Source organism: Clavelina lepadiformis, chromosome 9 (genome assembly GCF_947623445.1).
Source record: "Clavelina lepadiformis chromosome 9, kaClaLepa1.1, whole genome shotgun sequence".
NCBI lineage: Eukaryota > Metazoa > Chordata > Ascidiacea > Aplousobranchia > Clavelinidae > Clavelina > Clavelina lepadiformis.
In genome coordinates this window covers 5,161,400-5,174,422 of record NC_135248.1, presented here as the reverse complement: position 1 = coordinate 5,174,422, position 13,023 = coordinate 5,161,400, and the positions used below count along the sequence as shown (strand labels likewise).

At 40.8% G+C, this 13,023-nt stretch overlaps 30 non-coding genes across 30 annotated transcripts; all 30 read left to right on the top strand.

Moving 5' to 3' along the window:
- Positions 1 to 20: 20 nt before the first annotated feature.
- On the top strand, positions 21 to 102 carry Trnal-uag (transfer RNA leucine (anticodon UAG)). The gene has a single exon. It is a non-coding gene; the product is annotated as a tRNA-Leu (tRNA).
- A 430-nt stretch (positions 103 to 532) lies between these two features.
- Trnak-uuu (transfer RNA lysine (anticodon UUU)) lies at positions 533 to 605 on the top strand. The gene has a single exon. It is a non-coding gene; the product is annotated as a tRNA-Lys (tRNA).
- A 359-nt stretch (positions 606 to 964) lies between these two features.
- Positions 965 to 1,046, top strand: Trnal-aag (transfer RNA leucine (anticodon AAG)). Its single transcript has one exon. It is a non-coding gene; the product is annotated as a tRNA-Leu (tRNA).
- A 153-nt stretch (positions 1,047 to 1,199) lies between these two features.
- On the top strand, positions 1,200 to 1,281 carry Trnal-uag (transfer RNA leucine (anticodon UAG)). Its single transcript has one exon. It is a non-coding gene; the product is annotated as a tRNA-Leu (tRNA).
- A 430-nt stretch (positions 1,282 to 1,711) lies between these two features.
- Trnak-uuu (transfer RNA lysine (anticodon UUU)) lies at positions 1,712 to 1,784 on the top strand. Its single transcript has one exon. It is a non-coding gene; the product is annotated as a tRNA-Lys (tRNA).
- Positions 1,785 to 2,144: 360 nt separating this feature from the next.
- Trnal-aag (transfer RNA leucine (anticodon AAG)) lies at positions 2,145 to 2,226 on the top strand. Its single transcript has one exon. It is a non-coding gene; the product is annotated as a tRNA-Leu (tRNA).
- Positions 2,227 to 2,891: 665 nt separating this feature from the next.
- On the top strand, positions 2,892 to 2,964 carry Trnak-uuu (transfer RNA lysine (anticodon UUU)). The gene has a single exon. It is a non-coding gene; the product is annotated as a tRNA-Lys (tRNA).
- Positions 2,965 to 3,323: 359 nt separating this feature from the next.
- Trnal-aag (transfer RNA leucine (anticodon AAG)) lies at positions 3,324 to 3,405 on the top strand. Its single transcript has one exon. It is a non-coding gene; the product is annotated as a tRNA-Leu (tRNA).
- A 153-nt stretch (positions 3,406 to 3,558) lies between these two features.
- Positions 3,559 to 3,640, top strand: Trnal-uag (transfer RNA leucine (anticodon UAG)). The gene has a single exon. It is a non-coding gene; the product is annotated as a tRNA-Leu (tRNA).
- Positions 3,641 to 4,070: 430 nt separating this feature from the next.
- Positions 4,071 to 4,143, top strand: Trnak-uuu (transfer RNA lysine (anticodon UUU)). Its single transcript has one exon. It is a non-coding gene; the product is annotated as a tRNA-Lys (tRNA).
- Positions 4,144 to 4,503: 360 nt separating this feature from the next.
- Positions 4,504 to 4,585, top strand: Trnal-aag (transfer RNA leucine (anticodon AAG)). Its single transcript has one exon. It is a non-coding gene; the product is annotated as a tRNA-Leu (tRNA).
- A 153-nt stretch (positions 4,586 to 4,738) lies between these two features.
- On the top strand, positions 4,739 to 4,820 carry Trnal-uag (transfer RNA leucine (anticodon UAG)). The gene has a single exon. It is a non-coding gene; the product is annotated as a tRNA-Leu (tRNA).
- Positions 4,821 to 5,250: 430 nt separating this feature from the next.
- Trnak-uuu (transfer RNA lysine (anticodon UUU)) lies at positions 5,251 to 5,323 on the top strand. The gene has a single exon. It is a non-coding gene; the product is annotated as a tRNA-Lys (tRNA).
- A 360-nt stretch (positions 5,324 to 5,683) lies between these two features.
- Trnal-aag (transfer RNA leucine (anticodon AAG)) lies at positions 5,684 to 5,765 on the top strand. Its single transcript has one exon. It is a non-coding gene; the product is annotated as a tRNA-Leu (tRNA).
- Positions 5,766 to 5,918: 153 nt separating this feature from the next.
- Positions 5,919 to 6,000, top strand: Trnal-uag (transfer RNA leucine (anticodon UAG)). The gene has a single exon. It is a non-coding gene; the product is annotated as a tRNA-Leu (tRNA).
- A 430-nt stretch (positions 6,001 to 6,430) lies between these two features.
- On the top strand, positions 6,431 to 6,503 carry Trnak-uuu (transfer RNA lysine (anticodon UUU)). The gene has a single exon. It is a non-coding gene; the product is annotated as a tRNA-Lys (tRNA).
- A 359-nt stretch (positions 6,504 to 6,862) lies between these two features.
- Trnal-aag (transfer RNA leucine (anticodon AAG)) lies at positions 6,863 to 6,944 on the top strand. The gene has a single exon. It is a non-coding gene; the product is annotated as a tRNA-Leu (tRNA).
- A 665-nt stretch (positions 6,945 to 7,609) lies between these two features.
- On the top strand, positions 7,610 to 7,682 carry Trnak-uuu (transfer RNA lysine (anticodon UUU)). The gene has a single exon. It is a non-coding gene; the product is annotated as a tRNA-Lys (tRNA).
- Positions 7,683 to 8,041: 359 nt separating this feature from the next.
- On the top strand, positions 8,042 to 8,123 carry Trnal-uag (transfer RNA leucine (anticodon UAG)). Its single transcript has one exon. It is a non-coding gene; the product is annotated as a tRNA-Leu (tRNA).
- Positions 8,124 to 8,553: 430 nt separating this feature from the next.
- On the top strand, positions 8,554 to 8,626 carry Trnak-uuu (transfer RNA lysine (anticodon UUU)). Its single transcript has one exon. It is a non-coding gene; the product is annotated as a tRNA-Lys (tRNA).
- A 360-nt stretch (positions 8,627 to 8,986) lies between these two features.
- On the top strand, positions 8,987 to 9,068 carry Trnal-aag (transfer RNA leucine (anticodon AAG)). Its single transcript has one exon. It is a non-coding gene; the product is annotated as a tRNA-Leu (tRNA).
- A 153-nt stretch (positions 9,069 to 9,221) lies between these two features.
- On the top strand, positions 9,222 to 9,303 carry Trnal-uag (transfer RNA leucine (anticodon UAG)). Its single transcript has one exon. It is a non-coding gene; the product is annotated as a tRNA-Leu (tRNA).
- Positions 9,304 to 9,733: 430 nt separating this feature from the next.
- Positions 9,734 to 9,806, top strand: Trnak-uuu (transfer RNA lysine (anticodon UUU)). The gene has a single exon. It is a non-coding gene; the product is annotated as a tRNA-Lys (tRNA).
- A 360-nt stretch (positions 9,807 to 10,166) lies between these two features.
- Trnal-aag (transfer RNA leucine (anticodon AAG)) lies at positions 10,167 to 10,248 on the top strand. The gene has a single exon. It is a non-coding gene; the product is annotated as a tRNA-Leu (tRNA).
- A 153-nt stretch (positions 10,249 to 10,401) lies between these two features.
- On the top strand, positions 10,402 to 10,483 carry Trnal-uag (transfer RNA leucine (anticodon UAG)). Its single transcript has one exon. It is a non-coding gene; the product is annotated as a tRNA-Leu (tRNA).
- A 430-nt stretch (positions 10,484 to 10,913) lies between these two features.
- Trnak-uuu (transfer RNA lysine (anticodon UUU)) lies at positions 10,914 to 10,986 on the top strand. The gene has a single exon. It is a non-coding gene; the product is annotated as a tRNA-Lys (tRNA).
- A 360-nt stretch (positions 10,987 to 11,346) lies between these two features.
- Positions 11,347 to 11,428, top strand: Trnal-aag (transfer RNA leucine (anticodon AAG)). The gene has a single exon. It is a non-coding gene; the product is annotated as a tRNA-Leu (tRNA).
- Positions 11,429 to 12,093: 665 nt separating this feature from the next.
- On the top strand, positions 12,094 to 12,166 carry Trnak-uuu (transfer RNA lysine (anticodon UUU)). The gene has a single exon. It is a non-coding gene; the product is annotated as a tRNA-Lys (tRNA).
- Positions 12,167 to 12,526: 360 nt separating this feature from the next.
- Trnal-aag (transfer RNA leucine (anticodon AAG)) lies at positions 12,527 to 12,608 on the top strand. Its single transcript has one exon. It is a non-coding gene; the product is annotated as a tRNA-Leu (tRNA).
- A 153-nt stretch (positions 12,609 to 12,761) lies between these two features.
- Trnal-uag (transfer RNA leucine (anticodon UAG)) lies at positions 12,762 to 12,843 on the top strand. The gene has a single exon. It is a non-coding gene; the product is annotated as a tRNA-Leu (tRNA).
- Positions 12,844 to 13,023: the final 180 nt, after the last annotated feature.

Sequence of the window (13,023 nt, the reverse complement as noted above, 5' to 3'; positions counted from 1 at the left end):
TTCAAATCGCTTGTAAACGCGGTAGTGTGGCCGAGTGGTCTAAGGCGCTGGTTTTAGGCACCAGTCATTTCGATGGCGTGGGTTCGAATCCCACCACTGCCAGTGTAATTACGGTGCGTCTTGTCAATATTTCTTCATCCCATCACGCTGAATAGCGGCTAAGAATTATTCTTTACACACCAAGATGGCTTTCTTTGCCTATCGCTTTCGCATGGTATTGTAGAAGAAAGTTAAAGTTGTAAAAGTGACACATATTTTCAAGCTATCATTTGGAGTAAATCAACATCAAGTTTTGACTTTCGCTGGCTTGAACGGTTGGATAAAATGTAGACGCCTCTCATCAAACAATACATGAAACTAATCAACACTATGTAACACAATATCAACCTCTTCACACTTAAAATTGTTTCCTAATTCAGCCTTATCACAAATGTGCCTGTTAAAATTGAATTTTGTTGCATCAGTCACCAAGCTTAATAATTAAATTCAAATTTGATAGGAGGGATTTCCGATGTAATCTAACAAAAGAGGAGCCCGGTTAGCTCAGTCGGTAGAGCGTTGGACTTTTAATCCAACGGTCAAGGGTTCAAATCCCTTATCGGGCGCGACTTTTACAGTATTCTGACAAAAAACCGTAAGCCAGATCTTTCGCAAAAGTTATTATTTCATCTCCAGAGCGGAAATCAATCTCGATTCGTCTTGCTAAGAGTCAGTCTAAACACTAAATTGGAACATTTAGGAGACACCCAAATCGTGCAAGTTAAACATGACGCGAGACAGTAGAAACGCAAACTTGTGAAACTTTTATAAATGTTGTATTACAACCATTATGGTGTAAGATATTTAAAAGTGGTTTGGAACAACAATTACACGTAAACTCTGTTTGTATCAAACTTGTTCCCTCGAAGACCGATCTGGTGCAGGGAGGTTAAAACGAGACTCCGATCGCTTACTTAACAACATAGGTAGCGTGGCCGAGCGGTCTAAGGCGCTGGTTTAAGGCACCAGTCATTTCGATGGCGTGGGTTCGAATCCCACCGCTGCCATTGGATTCAGAAATTTTATGCTTAACTTCACTCCGCAATCATGGAGTGGTCTTCCTTACTTTAATAAATCAATGAGACGGCCGCTTGTTAGTGTTTCGTACGTATGAAGATGTACTGAAAATCCAATTAAGATTTCAAATCGCTTGTAAACGCGGTAGTGTGGCCGAGTGGTCTAAGGGGCTGGTTTTAGGCACCAGTCATTTCGATGGCGTGGGTTCGAATCCCACCACTGCCAGTGTAATTACGGTGCGTCTTGTCAATATTTCTTCATCCCATCACGCTGAATAGCGGCTAAGAAATATTCTTTACACACCAAGATGGCTTTCTTTGCCTATCGCTTTCGCATGGTATTGTAGAAGAAAGTTAAAGTTGTAAAAGTGACACATATTTTCAAGCTATCATTTGGAGTAAATCAACATCAAGTTTTGACTTTCGCTGGCTTGAACGGTTGGATAAAATGTAGACGCCTCTCATCAAACAATACATGAAACTACCCAACACTACGTAACACAATATCAACCTCTTCACACTTGAAATTGTTTCCTAATTCAGCCTTATCACAAATGTGCCTGTTAAAATTGAATTTTGTTGCATCAGCCACCAAGCTTAATAATTAAATTCAAATTTGATAGGAGGGATTTCCGATGTAATCTAACAAAAGAGGAGCCCGGTTAGCTCAGTTGGTAGAGCGTTGGACTTTTAATCCAACGGTCAAGGGTTCAAATCCCTTATCGGGCGCGACTTTTACAGTATTCTGACAAAAAACCGTAAGCCAGATCTTTCGCAAAAGTTATTATTTCATCTCCAGAGCGGAAATCAATCTCGATTCGTCTTGCTGAGAGTCAGTCTAAACACTAAATTGGAACATTTAGGAGACACCCCAAATCGTGCAAGTTAAACATGACGCGAGACAGTAGAAACGCAAACTTGTGAAACTTTTATAAATGTTGTATTACAACCATTATGGTGTAAGATATTTAAAAGTGGTTTGGAACAACAATTACACGTAAACTCTGTTTGTATCAAACTTGTTCCCTCGAAGACCGTTCTGGTGCAGGGAGGTTAAAACGAGACTCCGATCGCTTACTTAACAACATAGGTAGCGTGGCCGAGCGGTCTAAGGCGCTGGTTTAAGGCACCAGTCATTTCGATGGCGTGGGTTCGAATCCCACCGCTGCCATTGGATTCACAAATTTTATGCTTAACTTCACTCCGCAATCATGGAGTGGTCTTCCTTACTTTAATAAATCAATGAGACAGCCGCTTGTTAGTGTTTCGTACGTATGAAGATGTACTGAAAATCCAATTAAGATTTCAAATCGCTTGTAAACGCGGTAGTGTGGCCGAGTGGTCTAAGGGGCTGGTTTTAGGCACCAGTCATTTCGATGGCGTGGTTTCGAATCCCACCACTGCCAGTGTAATTACGGTGCGTCTTGTCAATATTTCTTCATCCCATCACGCTGAATAGCGGCTAAGAAATATTCTTTACACACCAAGATGGCTTTCTTTGCCTATCGCTTTCGCATGGTATTGTAGAAGAAAGTTAAAGTTGTAAAAGTGACACATATTTTCAAGCTATCATTTGGAGTAAATCAACATCAAGTTTTGACTTTCGCTGGCTTGAACGGTTGGATAAAATGTAGACGCCTCTCATCAAACAATACATGAAACTAATCAACACTATGTAACACAATATCAACCTCTTCACACTTGAAATTGTTTCCTAATTCAGCCTTATCACAAATGTGCCTGTTAAAATTGAATTTTGTTGCATCAGCCACCAAGCTTAATATTTAAATTCAAATTTGATAGGAGGGATTTCCGATGTAATCTAACAAAAGAGGAGCCCGGTTAGCTCAGTTGGTAGAGCGTTGGACGTTTAATCCAACGGTCAAGGGTTCAAATCCCTTATCGGGCGCGACTTTTACAGTATTCTGACAAAAAACCGTAAGCCAGATCTTTCGCAAAAGTTATTATTTCATCTCCAGAGCGGAAATCAATCTCGATTCGTCTTGCTAAGAGTCAGTCTAAACACTAAATTGGAACATTTAGGAGACACCCAAATCGTGCAAGTTAAACATGACGCGAGACAGTAGAAACGCAAACTTGTGAAACTTTTATAAATGTTGTATTACAACCATTATGGTGTAAGATATTTAAAAGTGGTTTGGAACAACAATTACACGTAAACTCTGTTTGTATCAAACTTGTTCCCTCGAAGACCGATCTGGTGCAGGGAGGTTAAAACGAGACTCCGATCGCTTACTTAACAACATAGGTAGCGTGGCCGAGCGGTCTAAGGCGCTGGTTTAAGGCACCAGTCATTTCGATGGCGTGGGTTCGAATCCCACCGCTGCCATTGGATTCACAAATTTTATGCTTAACTTCACTCCGCAATCATGGAGTGGTCTTCCTTACTTTAATAAATCAATGAGACGGCCGCTTGTTAGTGTTTCGTACGTATGAAGATGTACTGAAAATCCAATTAAGATTTCAAATCGCTTGTAAACGCGGTAGTGTGGCCGAGTGGTCTAAGGGGCTGGTTTTAGGCACCAGTCATTTCGATGGCGTGGGTTCGAATCCCACCACTGCCAGTGTAATTACGGTGCGTCTTGTCAATATTTCTTCATCCCATCACGCTGAATAGCGGCTAAGAAATATTCTTTACACACCAAGATGGCTTTCTTTGCCTATCGCTTTCGCATGGTATTGTAGAAGAAAGTTAAAGTTGTAAAAGTGACACATATTTTCAAGCTATCATTTGGAGTAAATCAACATCAAGTTTTGACTTTCGCTGGCTTGAACGGTTGGATAAAATGTAGACGCCTCTCATCAAACAATACATGAAACTACCCAACACTACGTAACACAATATCAACCTCTTCACACTTGAAATTGTTTCCTAATTCAGCCTTATCACAAATGTGCCTGTTAAAATTGAATTTTGTTGCATCAGCCACCAAGCTTAATAATTAAATTCAAATTTGATAGGAGGGATTTCCGATGTAATCTAACAAAAGAGGAGCCCGGTTAGCTCAGTTGGTAGAGCGTTGGACTTTTAATCCAACGGTCAAGGGTTCAAATCCCTTATCGGGCGCGACTTTTACAGTATTCTGACAAAAAACCGTAAGCCAGATCTTTCGCAAAAGTTATTATTTCATCTCCAGAGCGGAAATCAATCTCGATTCGTCTTGCTGAGAGTCAGTCTAAACACTAAATTGGAACATTTAGGAGACACCCCAAATCGTGCAAGTTAAACATGACGCGAGACAGTAGAAACGCAAACTTGTGAAACTTTTATAAATGTTGTATTACAACCATTATGGTGTAAGATATTTAAAAGTGGTTTGGAACAACAATTACACGTAAACTCTGTTTGTATCAAACTTGTTCCCTCGAAGACCGTTCTGGTGCAGGGAGGTTAAAACGAGACTCCGATCGCTTACTTAACAACATAGGTAGCGTGGCCGAGCGGTCTAAGGCGCTGGTTTAAGGCACCAGTCATTTCGATGGCGTGGGTTCGAATCCCACCGCTGCCATTGGATTCACAAATTTTATGCTTAACTTCACTCCGCAATCATGGAGTGGTCTTCCTTACTTTAATAAATCAATGAGACGGCCGCTTGTTAGTGTTTCGTACGTTTGAAGATGTACTGAAAATCCAATTAAGATTTCAAATCGCTTGTAAACGCGGTAGTGTGGCCGAGTGGTCTAAGGCGCTGGTTTTAGGCACCAGTCATTTCGATGGCGTGGGTTCGAATCCCACCACTGCCAGTGTAATTACGGTGCGTCTTGTCAATATTTCTTCATCCCATCACGCTGAATAGCGGCTAAGAAATATTCTTTACACACCAAGATGGCTTTCTTTGCCTATCGCTTTCGCATGGTATTGTAGAAGAAAGTTAAAGTTGTAAAAGTGACACATATTTTCAAGCTATCATTTGGAGTAAATCAACATCAAGTTTTGACTTTCGCTGGCTTGAACGGTTGGATAAAATGTAGACGCCTCTCATCAAACAATACATGAAACTACCCAACACTACGTAACACAATATCAACCTCTTCACACTTGAAATTGTTTCCTAATTCAGCCTTATCACAAATGTGCCTGTTAAAATTGAATTTTGTTGCATCAGCCACCAAGCTTAATAATTAAATTCAAATTTGATAGGAGGGATTTCCGATGTAATCTAACAAAAGAGGAGCCCGGTTAGCTCAGTCGGTAGAGCGTTGGACTTTTAATCCAACGGTCAAGGGTTCAAATCCCTTATCGGGCGCGACTTTTACAGTATTCTGACAAAAAACCGTAAGCCAGATCTTTCGCAAAAGTTATTATTTCATCTCCAGAGCGGAAATCAATCTCGATTCGTCTTGCTGAGAGTCAGTCTAAACACTAAATTGGAACATTTAGGAGACACCCCAAATCGTGCAAGTTAAACATGACGCGAGACAGTAGAAACGCAAACTTGTGAAACTTTTATAAATGTTGTATTACAACCATTATGGTGTAAGATATTTAAAAGTGGTTTGGAACAACAATTACACGTAAACTCTGTTTGTATCAAACTTGTTCCCTCGAAGACCGATCTGGTGCAGGGAGGTTAAAACGAGACTCCGATCGCTTACTTAACAACATAGGTAGCGTGGCCGAGCGGTCTAAGGCGCTGGTTTAAGGCACCAGTCATTTCGATGGCGTGGGTTCGAATCCCACCGCTGCCATTGGATTCACAAATTTTATGCTTAACTTCACTCCGCAATCATGGAGTGGTCTTCCTTACTTTAATAAATCAATGAGACGGCCGCTTGTTAGTGTTTCGTACGTTTGAAGATGTACTGAAAATCCAATTAAGATTTCAAATCGCTTGTAAACGCGGTAGTGTGGCCGAGTGGTCTAAGGCGCTGGTTTTAGGCACCAGTCATTTCGATGGCGTGGGTTCGAATCCCACCACTGCCAGTGTAATTACGGTGCGTCTTGTCAATATTTCTTCATCCCATCACGCTGAATAGCGGCTAAGAAATATTCTTTACACACCAAGATGGCTTTCTTTGCCTATCGCTTTCGCATGGTATTGTAGAAGAAAGTTAAAGTTGTAAAAGTGACACATATTTTCAAGCTATCATTTGGAGTAAATCAACATCAAGTTTTGACTTTCGCTGGCTTGAACGGTTGGATAAAATGTAGACGCCTCTCATCAAACAATACATGAAACTAATCAACACTATGTAACACAATATCAACCTCTTCACACTTGAAATTGTTTCCTAATTCAGCCTTATCACAAATGTGCCTGTTAAAATTGAATTTTGTTGCATCAGCCACCAAGCTTAATATTTAAATTCAAATTTGATAGGAGGGATTTCCGATGTAATCTAACAAAAGAGGAGCCCGGTTAGCTCAGTTGGTAGAGCGTTGGACGTTTAATCCAACGGTCAAGGGTTCAAATCCCTTATCGGGCGCGACTTTTACAGTATTCTGACAAAAAACCGTAAGCCAGATCTTTCGCAAAAGTTATTATTTCATCTCCAGAACGGAAATCAATCTCGATTCGTCTTGCTGAGAGTCAGTCTAAACACTAAATTGGAACATTTAGGAGACACCCAAATCGTGCAAGTTAAACATGACGCGAGACAGTAGAAACGCAAACTTGTGAAACTTTTATAAATGTTGTATTACAACCATTATGGTGTAAGATATTTAAAAGTGGTTTGGAACAACAATTACACGTAAACTCTGTTTGTATCAAACTTGTTCCCTCGAAGACCGATCTGGTGCAGGGAGGTTAAAACGAGACTCCGATCGCTTACTTAACAACATAGGTAGCGTGGCCGAGCGGTCTAAGGCGCTGGTTTAAGGCACCAGTCATTTCGATGGCGTGGGTTCGAATCCCACCGCTGCCATTGGATTCACAAATTTTATGCTTAACTTCACTCCGCAATCATGGAGTGGTCTTCCTTACTTTAATAAATCAATGAGACGGCCGCTTGTTAGTGTTTCGTACGTATGAAGATGTACTGAAAATCCAATTAAGATTTCAAATCGCTTGTAAACGCGGTAGTGTGGCCGAGTGGTCTAAGGGGCTGGTTTTAGGCACCAGTCATTTCGATGGCGTGGTTTCGAATCCCACCACTGCCAGTGTAATTACGGTGCGTCTTGTCAATATTTCTTCATCCCATCACGCTGAATAGCGGCTAAGAAATATTCTTTACACACCAAGATGGCTTTCTTTGCCTATCGCTTTCGCATGGTATTGTAGAAGAAAGTTAAAGTTGTAAAAGTGACACATATTTTCAAGCTATCATTTGGAGTAAATCAACATCAAGTTTTGACTTTCGCTGGCTTGAACGGTTGGATAAAATGTAGACGCCTCTCATCAAACAATACATGAAACTAATCAACACTATGTAACACAATATCAACCTCTTCACACTTGAAATTGTTTCCTAATTCAGCCTTATCACAAATGTGCCTGTTAAAATTGAATTTTGTTGCATCAGCCACCAAGCTTAATATTTAAATTCAAATTTGATAGAAGGGATTTCCGATGTAATCTAACAAAAGAGGAGCCCGGTTAGCTCAGTTGGTAGAGCGTTGGACGTTTAATCCAACGGTCAAGGGTTCAAATCCCTTATCGGGCGCGACTTTTACAGTATTCTGACAAAAAACCGTAAGCCAGATCTTTCGCAAAAGTTATTATTTCATCTCCAGAGCGGAAATCAATCTCGATTCGTCTTGCTAAGAGTCAGTCTAAACACTAAATTGGAACATTTAGGAGACACCCAAATCGTGCAAGTTAAACATGACGCGAGACAGTAGAAACGCAAACTTGTGAAACTTTTATAAATGTTGTATTACAACCATTATGGTGTAAGATATTTAAAAGTGGTTTGGAACAACAATTACACGTAAACTCTGTTTGTATCAAACTTGTTCCCTCGAAGACCGATCTGGTGCAGGGAGGTTAAAACGAGACTCCGATCGCTTACTTAACAACATAGGTAGCGTGGCCGAGTGGTCTAAGGCGCTGGTTTTAGGCACCAGTCATTTCGATGGCGTGGGTTCGAATCCCACCACTGCCAGTGTAATTACGGTGCGTCTTGTCAATATTTCTTCATCCCATCACGCTGAATAGCGGCTAAGAAATATTCTTTACACACCAAGATGGCTTTCTTTGCCTATCGCTTTCGCATGGTATTGTAGAAGAAAGTTAAAGTTGTAAAAGTGACACATATTTTCAAGCTATCATTTGGAGTAAATCAACATCAAGTTTTGACTTTCGCTGGCTTGAACGGTTGGATAAAATGTAGACGCCTCTCATCAAACAATACATGAAACCAACCAACACTATGTAACACAATATCAACCTCTTCACACTTGAAATTGTTTCCTAATTCAGCCTTATCATAAATGTGCCTGTTAAAATTGAATTTTGTTGCATCAGCCACCAAGCTTAATATTTAAATTCAAATTTGATAGCACGGATTTCCGATGTAATCTAACAAAAGAAGAGCCCGGTTAGCTCAGTCGGTAGAGCGTTGGACTTTTAATCCAACGGTCAATAGTTCAAATCCCTTATCGGGCGCGACTTTTACAGTATTCTGACAAAAAACCGTAAGCCAGATCTTTCGCAAAAGTTATTATTTCATCTCCAGAGCGGAAATCAATCTCGATTCGTCTTGCTGAGAGTCAGTCTAAACACTAAATTGGAACATTTAGGAGACACCCCAAATCGTGCAAGTTAAACATGACGCGAGACAGTAGAAACGCAAACTTGTGAAACTTTTACAAATGTTGTATTGAAACCATTATGGTGCAAGATATTTAAAAGTGGTTTGGAACAACAATTACACGTAAACTCTGTTTGTATCAAACTTGTTCCCTCGAAGACCGATCTGGTGCAGGGAGGTTAAAACGAGACTCCGATCGCTAACTTAACAACATAGGTAGCGTGGCCGAGCGGTCTAAGGCGCTGGTTTAAGGCACCCGTCATTTCGATGGCGTGGGTTCGAATCCCACCGCTGCCATTGGATTCACAAATTTTATGCTTAACTTCACTCCGCAATCATGGAGTGGTCTTCCTTACTTTAATAAATCAATGAGACGGCCGCTTGTTAGTGTTTCGTACGTTTGAAGATGTACTGAAAATCCAATTAAGATTTCAAATCGCTTGTAAACGCGGTAGTGTGGCCGAGTGGTCTAAGGCGCTGGTTTTAGGCACCAGTCATTTCGATGGCGTGGGTTCGAATCCCACCACTGCCAGTGTAATTACGGTGCGTCTTGTCAATATTTCTTCATCCCATCACGCTGAATAGCGGCTAAGAAATATTCTTTACACACCAAGATGGCTTTCTTTGCCTATCGCTTTCGCATGGTATTGTAGAAGAAAGTTAAAGTTGTAAAAGTGACACATATTTTCAAGCTATCATTTGGAGTAAATCAACATCAAGTTTTGACTTTCGCTGGCTTGAACGGTTGGATAAAATGTAGACGCCTCTCATCAAACAATACATGAAACTAACCAACACTATGTAACACAATATCAACCTCTTCACACTTGAAATTGTTTCCTAATTCAGCCTTATCATAAATGTGCCTGTTAAAATTGAATTTTGTTGCATCAGCCACCAAGCTTAATATTTAAATTCAAATTTGATAGCACGGATTTCCGATGTAATCTAACAAAAGAAGAGCCCGGTTAGCTCAGTCGGTAGAGCGTTGGACTTTTAATCCAACGGTCAATAGTTCAAATCCCTTATCGGGCGCGACTTTTACAGTATTCTGACAAAAAACCGTAAGCCAGATCTTTCGCAAAAGTTATTATTTCATCTCCAGAGCGGAAATCAATCTCGATTCGTCTTGCTGAGAGTCAGTCTAAACACTAAATTGGAACATTTAGGAGACACCCCAAATCGTGCAAGTTAAACATGACGCGAGACAGTAGAAACGCAAACTTGTGAAACTTTTACAAATGTTGTATTGAAACCATTATGGTGCAAGATATTTAAAAGTGGTTTGGAACAACAATTACACGTAAACTCTGTTTGTATCAAACTTGTTCCCTCGAAGACCGATCTGGTGCAGGGAGGTTAAAACGAGACTCCGATCGCTAACTTAACAACATAGGTAGCGTGGCCGAGCGGTCTAAGGCGCTGGTTTAAGGCACCCGTCATTTCGATGGCGTGGGTTCGAATCCCACCGCTGCCATTGGATTCACAAATTTTATGCTTAACTTCACTCCGCAATCATGGAGTGGTCTTCCTTACTTTAATACATCAATGAGACGGCCGCTTGTTAGTGTTTCGTACGTTTGAAGATGTACTGAAAATCCAATTAAGATTTCAAATCGCTTGTAAACGCGGTAGTGTGGCCGAGTGGTCTAAGGCGCTGGTTTTAGGCACCAGTCATTTCGATGGCGTGGGTTCGAATCCCACCACTGCCAGTGTAATTACGGTGCGTCTTGTCAATATTTCTTCATCCCATCACGCTGAATAGCGGCTAAGAAATATTCTTTACACACGAAGATGGCTTTCTTTGCCTATCGCTTTCGCATGGTATTGTAGAAGAAAGTTAAAGTTGTAAAAGTGACACATATTTTCAAGCTATCATTTGGAGTAAATCAGCATCAAGTTTTGACTTTCGCTGGCTTGAACGGTTGGATAAAATGTAGACGCCTCTCATCAAACAATACATGAAACTAACCAGCACTATGTAACACAATATCAACCTCTTCACACTTGAAATTGTTTCCTAATTCAGCCTTATCACAAATGTGCCTGTTAAAATTGAATTTTGTTGCATCAGCCACCAAGCTTAATATTTAAATTCAAATTTGATAGGAGGGATTTCCGATGTAATCTAACAAAAGAGGGGCCCGGTTAGCTCAGTCGGTAGAGCGTTGGACTTTTAATCCAACGGTCAAGGGTTCAAATCCCTTATCGGGCGCGACTTTTACAGTATTCTGACAAAAAACCGTAAGCCAGATCTTTCGCAAAAGTTATTATTTCATCTCTAGAGCGGAAATCAATCTCGATTCGTCTTGCTGAGAGTCAGTCTAAACACTAAATTGGAACATTTAGGAGACACCCCAAATCGTGCAAGTTAAACATGACGCGAGACAGTAGAAACGCAAACTTGTGAAACTTTTACAAATGTTGTATTGAAACCATTATGGTGCAAGATATTTAAAAGTGGTTTGGAACAACAATTACACGTAAACTCTGTTTGTATCAAACTTGTTCCCTCGAAGACCGATCTGGTGCAGGGAGGTTAAAACGAGACTCCGATCGCTAACTTAACAACATAGGTAGCGTGGCCGAGCGGTCTAAGGCGCTGGTTTAAGGCACCAGTCATTTCGATGGCGTGGGTTCGAATCCCACCGCTGCCATTGGATTCACAAATTTTATGCTTAACTTCACTCCGCAATCATGGAGTGGTCTTCCTTACTTTAATAAATCAATGAGACGGCCGCTTGTTAGTGTTTCGTACGTTTGAAGATGTACTGAAAATCCAATTAAGATTTCAAATCGCTTGTAAACGCGGTAGTGTGGCCGGTTGGTCTAAGGCGCTGGTTTTAGGCACCAGTCATTTCGATGGCGTGGGTTCGAATCCCACCACTGCCAGTGTAATTACGGTGCGTCTTGTCAATATTTCTTCATCCCATCACGCTGAATAGCGGCTAAGAAATATTCTTTACACACCAAGATGGCTTTCTTTGCCTATCGCTTTCGCATGGTATTGTAGAAGAAAGTTAAAGTTGTAAAAGTGACACATATTTTCAAGCTATCATTTGGAGTAAATCAACATCAAGTTTTGACTTTCGCTGGCTTGAACGGTTGGATAAAATGTAGACGCCTCTCATCAAACAATACATGAAACTAACCAACACTATTTAACACAATATCAACCTCTTCACACTTGAAATTGTTTCCTAATTCAGCCTTATCACAAATGTGGCTGTTAAAATTGAATTTTGTTGCATCAGCCACCAAGCTTAATATTTAAATTCAAATTTGATAGCACGGATTTCCGATGTAATCTAACAAAAGAAGAGCCCGGTTAGCTCAGTCGGTAGAGCGTTGGACTTTTAATCCAACGGTCAATAGTTCAAATCCCTTATCGGGCGCGACTTTTACAGTATTCTGACAAAAAACCGTAAGCCAGATCTTTCGCAAAAGTTATTATTTCATCTCCAGAGCGGAAATCAATCTCGATTCGTCTTGCTGAGAGTCAGTCTAAACACTAAATTGGAACATTTAGGAGACACCCCAAATCGTGCAAGTTAAACATGACGCGAGACAGTAGAAACGCAAACTTGTGAAACTTTTACAAATGTTGTATTGAAACCATTATGGTGCAAGATATTTAAAAGTGGTTTGGAACAACAATTACACGTAAACTCTGTTTGTATCAAACTTGTTCCCTCGAAGACCGATCTGGTGCAGGGAGGTTAAAACGAGACTCCGATCGCTAACTTAACAACATAGGTAGCGTGGCCGAGCGGTCTAAGGCGCTGGTTTAAGGCACCCGTCATTTCGATGGCGTGGGTTCGAATCCCACCGCTGCCATTGGATTCACAAATTTTATGCTTAACTTCACTCCGCAATCATGGAGTGGTCTTCCTTACTTTAATAAATCAATGAGACGGCCGCTTGTTAGTGTTTCGTACGTTTGAAGATGTACTGAAAATCCAATTAAGATTTCAAATCGCTTGTAAACGCGGTAGTGTGGCCGAGTGGTCTAAGGCGCTGGTTTTAGGCACCAGTCATTTCGATGGCGTGGGTTCGAATCCCACCACTGCCAGTGTAATTACGGTGCGTCTTGTCAATATTTCTTCATCCCATCACGCTGAATAGCGGCTAAGAAATATTCTTTACACACGAAGATGGCTTTCTTTGCCTATCGCTTTCGCATGGTATTGTAGAAGAAAGTTAAAGTTGTAAAAGTGACACATATTTTCAAGCTATCATTTGGAGTAAATCA